Source organism: Bufo bufo, chromosome 4, assembly GCF_905171765.1.
Source record: "Bufo bufo chromosome 4, aBufBuf1.1, whole genome shotgun sequence".
NCBI lineage: Eukaryota > Metazoa > Chordata > Amphibia > Anura > Bufonidae > Bufo > Bufo bufo.
Window position 1 is genome coordinate 94,572,411 of NC_053392.1, and position 6,363 is coordinate 94,578,773.

General features: G+C 45.0%; 2 pseudogenes; both read right to left on the reverse strand.

Moving 5' to 3' along the window:
- Positions 1 to 283: 283 nt before the first annotated feature.
- LOC120999018 lies at positions 284 to 1,049 on the reverse strand (annotated as a pseudogene).
- Positions 1,050 to 1,868: 819 nt separating this feature from the next.
- LOC120999019 lies at positions 1,869 to 4,966 on the reverse strand (annotated as a pseudogene).
- Between the last annotated feature and the right edge of the window lie 1,397 nt (positions 4,967 to 6,363).

The following is a 6,363-nucleotide window of genomic DNA, read 5'->3' on the forward strand; positions in this document are numbered from 1 at the left end:
CAGCAGCTACTGCCCAGCCAAAATCCGGAGGAGACATCCGCCGCTTCCTCCGGTAGGCGGGCAAGTAGTGATGAGGAGAGTGGCGTGGGAGCTGGTGTTGCGAGCGGTCAGGCTCCTGACCCAGAGACGGTTGAGGACGACATCAGTGACGTGCAAACAGTACTCGATGATGATGATGTAGCTGATCGCACTTGGGTGCCGGGTGACGAAGGGGCTTAATTTTTTTCTTTATAATATTATAAAATCCATGATAAATCTTCAGCGTGGGTGCCCCGTGTGGCTTCTACACACTTTCAGAATAATCCTTTAGTGTGGCAAATAGATGCTGGATGACCGGGACGCTCCATGACCTTTCCAGGAGCTTCTGTCAGGGGCCGCGGTTCATTTTTGAGATGTCCGTGTAGTGTGGGGGGAATCCGAAGAGCCTCTCAATCTCCGTACACCACAGGATGTCCTACTTCCCACCCTTGATGACTGGGAACTCGTGTTGTTTTCCCTGACAAAGAGACCAGGGGCTGGTAGTTATGGTTTGAATCTTGATGAACTTCATGAATCTTCCGGGATCCAAGCAATCTTGAAGCTTTGTATTCTCATTGTCTGTAGCTACTAGAGGCCTGTTCATGCCAGGCAGGTTCCCCAAGAAGTATATGGCTCTATGAGCAGTTGTATCAATTTTGACAGGGTTCCTCTCCAGGTGGAGAGAAATTATTTTTTGGAAAGCTTTCTCCATCGCAACCACGTTCTCGAATAACAAGAAGACTGGCCGATTATCTCCTGTCTTTGGCAACACTTTATTGAGTAATCATGGAAAGTAAAAAAAACTGTTGTCCACTGCCCCCATAAAGACCTTTCTGGTGCGAGTTAACCAGAGATAAGTCATTACAAGGACTGCCGCCAATTATCAGATCGAATTGTCCCCATTCTTCAATCTGTTTCCTGGTTAAATTCTGTATGTCACCCACATATACAATCTGCCCTGGATGGCGTACCCTTCCTATCGTGATGGCGTCCTCACACACCTCTGATGCCAGGGGTGGATTAAGTGCATTATAGGCCCGGGGCTGTCTACCCAACTTGGCCCCCCCCCCCTCCATTTTAGTTTAGTTTTTATTTTTATTTTTTGTATGAAGAGGCTGCAGTGCTTCATGGGCGCCAGAGTCTCTTCTTAGGCCATATGACATCTTCAGACAAAAAAAAAATACCCCAAATTGGGTCCTAAACTGAAAAATTTGGTCGCCAAATTTAAAATACATATAATTGTAATAAAAAAGACATGGAGGAGAATACAGCACCACATACCTCTTACATCCAGTGACATCTCCTGTCATGTAGACCTTCTCTTTCCTCTTCTCCTCTATTTGACCCAGACCACAATGGCAAATTCTTTCAGCCGCATCTCGTCTCTACAGTTTGTAACACAGACATATTAGATTTCTCAATTTTTCCATCAACCTCCTCATCCTGGTGTCCCCACAGTGTCATCCTGCCACCCCCAATACTGTGCCCATTGTGCTCCCCAATGCCCAAGGAACTATACTGCTGAAAAAATTGTGACCCTAATAGACATAATTGGGGTAATTTATCAAACTGGTGTAAAGTAAAACTGGATTTCCAAAAGAGCTGTCAAATATGAAAGGTGGAATCTGATTGGCTGCTATGGGCAACTAAGCCAGTTCTGCGTTACACCAGTTTGATAAATTACCCCAAATGTTCCTATAGTGTCCACAGCAGCTATAATGTCCCCTAGAGTGCCCCCAGTAATGTAGCTGATCGCACTTGGGTGCCGGGTGACGAAGGGGCTTAATTTTTTTCTTTATAATATTATAAAATCCATGATAAATCTTCAGCGTGGGTGCCCCGTGTGGCTTCTACACACTTTCAGAATAATCCTTTAGTGTGGCAAATAGATGCTGGATGACCGGGACGCTCCATGACCTTTCCAGGAGCTTCTGTCAGGGGCCGCGGTTCATTTTTGAGATGTCCGTGTAGTGTGGGGGGAATCCGAAGAGCCTCTCAATCTCCGTACACCACAGGATGTCCTACTTCCCACCCTTGATGACTGGGAACTCGTGTTGTTTTCCCTGACAAAGAGACCAGGGGCTGGTAGTTATGGTTTGAATCTTGATGAACTTCATGAATCTTCCGGGATCCAAGCAATCTTGAAGCTTTGTATTCTCATTGTCTGTAGCTACTAGAGGCCTGTTCATGCCAGGCAGGTTCCCCAAGAAGTATATGGCTCTATGAGCAGTTGTATCAATTTTGACAGGGTTCCTCTCCAGGTGGAGAGAAATTATTTTTTGGAAAGCTTTCTCCATCGCAACCACGTTCTCGAATAACAAGAAGACTGGCCGATTATCTCCTGTCTTTGGCAACACTTTATTGAGTAATCATGGAAAGTAAAAAAAACTGTTGTCCACTGCCCCCATAAAGACCTTTCTGGTGCGAGTTAACCAGAGATAAGTCATTACAAGGACTGCCGCCAATTATCAGATCGAATTGTCCCCATTCTTCAATCTGTTTCCTGGTTAAATTCTGTATGTCACCCACATATACAATCTGCCCTGGATGGCGTACCCTTCCTATCGTGATGGCGTCCTCACACACCTCTGATGCCAGGGGTGGATTAAGTGCATTATAGGCCCGGGGCTGTCTACCCAACTTGGCCCCCCCCCCCTCCATTTTAGTTTAGTTTTTATTTTTATTTTTTGTATGAAGAGGCTGCAGTGCTTCATGGGCGCCAGAGTCTCTTCTTAGGCCATATGACATCTTCAGACAAAAAAAAAATACCCCAAATTGGGTCCTAAACTGAAAAATTTGGTCGCCAAATTTAAAATACATATAATTGTAATAAAAAAGACATGGAGGAGAATACAGCACCACATACCTCTTACATCCAGTGACATCTCCTGTCATGTAGACCTTCTCTTTCCTCTTCTCCTCTATTTGACCCAGACCACAATGGCAAATTCTTTCAGCCGCATCTCGTCTCTACAGTTTGTAACACAGACATATTAGATTTCTCAATTTTTCCATCAACCTCCTCATCCTGGTGTCCCCACAGTGTCATCCTGCCACCCCCAATACTGTGCCCATTGTGCTCCCCAATGCCCAAGGAACTATACTGCTGAAAAAATTGTGACCCTAATAGACATAATTGGGGTAATTTATCAAACTGGTGTAAAGTAAAACTGGATTTCCAAAAGAGCTGTCAAATATGAAAGGTGGAATCTGATTGGCTGCTATGGGCAACTAAGCCAGTTCTGCGTTACACCAGTTTGATAAATTACCCCAAATGTTCCTATAGTGTCCACAGCAGCTATAATGTCCCCTAGAGTGCCCCCAGTAATAATAACACCCTATATTGTGCTCCAGGTAATAATCCCTGTATAGTGTCCCCAGAAATAATAGAATTGCCCCTACAGTGCCTCCCCAATAGCAACACCCCCATATAGTAATTTCCACCACACTGCCCCCACATAGTATTCCCCCCATAGTAATTTTCCCCCACACAGAATTTCCCCCAAACTGCCCCCATATAGTAGTTTGTCCCCACACAGTAATTTGCCCCACACTGCCCCCACATAGTAATTTTCCCCCACACTGCCCCCACATAGCAATTTGCCCCCACACTGCCACAACTAGTAATTTGCCCCCACATAGTAGTCCCTCCCATAATAATTTGCCCCCACACTGCCCCATATAGTAATATGTCCCCACATAACAATTTCCCCACACTGTTCCCACATAGCAATTACCCCACACAATAGTTTCCCCCACACTGTCCCATATAGAAATTTGCCCCCACATAATAGTCCCTCCCATAATAATTTGCCCCACACACTGCCCCCACATAGCAATTTGCCCCCACACAGCAATTTGCCCCCACACTGCCCCATCTAGTAATTTGCCCCCACATAGTAGTCCCTCCCATAATAATTTGCCCCCACATAGCAATTTGCCCCCACACTGCCCAAACTAGTAATTTGCCCCCACATAGTAGTCCCTCTCATAATAATTTGCCCCCACATAGTAATTTGCCCCCACATAGTAGTTCCTCCCATAATAATTTGCCCCCACACTGCCCCCACATAGCAATTTGCCCCCACACTGCCCCAACTAGTAATTTGCCCCCACATAGTAGTCCCTCTCATAATAATTTGCCCCCACATAGTAATTTGTCCCCACATAGTATTCCCTCCCATAATAATTTGCCCCCACATAGTAATTTTCCCCCACATAGTAGTCCCTCCCATAATAATTTGCCCCCACATAGCAATTTGCCCCCACACTGCCCCAACTAGTAAGTTGCCCCCACATAGTAGTCCCTCTCATAATAATTTGCCCCCACATAGTAATTTGTCCCCACATAGTATTCCTTCTCATAATAATTTGCCCCCACACTGCCCCCACATAGCAATTTGTCCCACACTGCCCCAACTAGTAATTTGCCCCCACATAGTATTCCCTCCCATAATAATTTGCCCCCATACAGCCCCCACATTCCCCCCCCATACTCTCGATTTATCCTCCCTAATATGTAGGCACATGAAATAAAAAAATAAAAAATGAACAAAAAATAAAAAGATAAATACTCACCTATGTCCAGGGCCAGGCGCTTGCTCGCAGAGGAAGGCAGGATGAGTCAGGCGCGTCACAGTGCTGCGTCCCGGCACAGGCGCGCGATGACATCATCGATGTATGCGCTCCCGTGCCCCGCCGCAGTATGTGGGCGTTCGGATCAGCGTTGGGCTCCCCATCGGTGCTGGGCCCGGGACTGCCGACCCGAACGTCCCTATTGTAATCCGCCACTGTCTGATGCCATATATTTTTCAACGTTGATTCTAAGCTTTTTGAAAACCATTAATCCTGCCTGTCTTTTCCAACACAACCGGCACACTCCTGAAATACTCTGTGCTGCTGGGGACCCTGCTCTTTCCACCTTGTAAGGGCTCATGAGCACGGTCATTGCCCCGCCGTGGTCGTATTGCGGCACGCATACAGCGGGTCCATAATAAACGCGACGCCGGCCGTGTGTACCCCGCATCACATTATGCAAATCCGGAGATGCGGTGCGGAAGTAATGTTTCCGCTGTGTTTCTGGCCGTGCCTCCGCAACGCAAAAAAGTAGTGCATGCACTACTTTTATGCGGTGCGGACCGTCATCCGCAGGCGGCTGCCACACGATCTGTGCCCGTGCATTGCTGACCACAATTTGCGGTCCACAGTACGGGCACGGCCAGCACACGGTCGTGTGCGTGAGTCCTAACTCTTAGTCCACAATATTCAATAAGATCACCACACTACTCTCCTGAAATACTCTGCACTGCTGAGAAATCCTGCTCCTTTCACTCTGTGTGTGATATGCTACTCATCTTTTTATTTATTTATTAGAAATTCAAACAATACAATTCACCAAAAACAAAACATTATTATATTATTTTTCCCCTAATAAACCCTACCCCCCCAACCAACCCTCTCCCTTGTGATGCGTCTCACTCCCCCATCAATAAGCGAAAAAGGGGCGGATAATGAGGGAGTGTAGGCAGGAAAACCTTAAAACTTCCATTCTTCCCAAATTTTAGTCCATTTTTCCTCAGTATTTATCTGCTTATATAGAATGTTTTCATATCTCTTAATCTTATTAACCATGTTAATCCATGAAGTAATACTTGGAGTATTTCGAGAAAACCAAACCCTGGCAATCAAAAGTCTCTCCAAGAACATTATTTTAATCAAAAGAATCCTTTCATATTTTGGACATTCTACCTTGGTGAGGTCACTCAATTCCCTAATATTCCACCGTAAACAGAATCTCAACTTTCATTTCCCGGATAATAAAATTATAAATTGCCCCCAAATATTGTTTCAACTCTATACATGACCAAAACATATGCAAGTGATTCGCCCCAGATAAATCATACCGTGGACAATTAGAAGTATCCCTTAAACCACATTTATTAAGCCATTAAGGTTTGATATAGATTTGATGCAAAATATTAAATTGAACCAAAACGTGATTAAAATTATAAGAAACTAAACTTAAATTCGCCAATATATTATCCCAATCTTCGAGGGAAATTCCCAGGCAATCAATTTGCCAAGCCTTTTGTCTCGGAGAATGTGTATTATTAAATTGTGTTTTAAGCAACACTTTATAAAGTTGATAAATTTTAACCTTCTGTCCCATATTCCCTATAAATAAATAGACGAAGCGGGGAGATCGAGAAAACTATTCTGCAGGGCATGGGGGAGGAGGGGTCAAAAATGAAGGCAGAGCAGGACGCGAAGCAACATATATTCGATATTTCAAACTTCAAACCTATAACTAGGTCCCAGCCGACAATGAAGATCCAAGGAGGGGGG